Raw genomic sequence first — 845 nt, 5'->3', positions numbered from 1 at the left:
TGGCCTGTGCCAAGGAGCTCTGGAGTTTCTCCAATTCCTTTCTGTTACATTTTCAAGGGTTTTGTTTTCCTTAGAGGTCCTTGGTCCATTTCGATTTGATTCTGATTCAAGGTATACATAAGGATCTAATTTTGGTTTTCTACAAGTGTGTATAAAATTTTCCATCAATATTTACTGAAAAGGATGTCTGTTTTCATTTGGATTTTTTGGCTCCCTTATCGAGCACTAGGTGGCTTTAGATGTATGGATTCATTGCTGTTTCTTCAGTTCCATTCCATTGGCCTTCAGGTCTGTTCTTGTGGCAGTAGTTAGCTCTTGTAGTAGAGTTGGAAGACTGGTATTGTAATTCCTCTGGCACTGTTCATTTGGTAAGAATTATTTTTGCTATTCTGGATTTTAATGTTTTTTTATGAATATTTGGATGGATTGCTCTTATTCATTGAAGAATGAAGAATGAAGTTGGGATATTGATGGGTAATGGATTGAAATTGTAGATAGGCTTTGGCTGTATTGCAATTTTCACATTGTTAATCCTCTGAATCCAGGAGCATGGGAGGGTTTTCCACTTCCTTAATTCTCCTTTAATTTCCATTTTCAGGTTTTTCTGTTCATGAAGGTCCTTCACTTCTTTAAGTTAATTCCTAGGTATTTTCTTTTTTGTGGGACTACTAAAAAAGCAGTTGTTTTCCTGATTTCAGCTGTGCTCTTCTCATTATTGGCATACAAGCAAGCCATTGTTTTGGAGATAGAATTGTACACCCTGGCATATTAACAAAGATTTGAATTATCTTATGTAACTTGGGAATGAACTCCATGAGTGCTTTAAATACAAGATCATGTCTTCT

Source organism: Dipodomys merriami, unplaced genomic scaffold, assembly GCF_024711535.1.
Source record: "Dipodomys merriami isolate MVZ:Mamm:240054 unplaced genomic scaffold, mDipMer1.0.p SCAF_18, whole genome shotgun sequence".
Lineage (NCBI taxonomy): Eukaryota > Metazoa > Chordata > Mammalia > Rodentia > Heteromyidae > Dipodomys > Dipodomys merriami.
Note: the sequence above shows the minus strand (reverse complement) of the source record.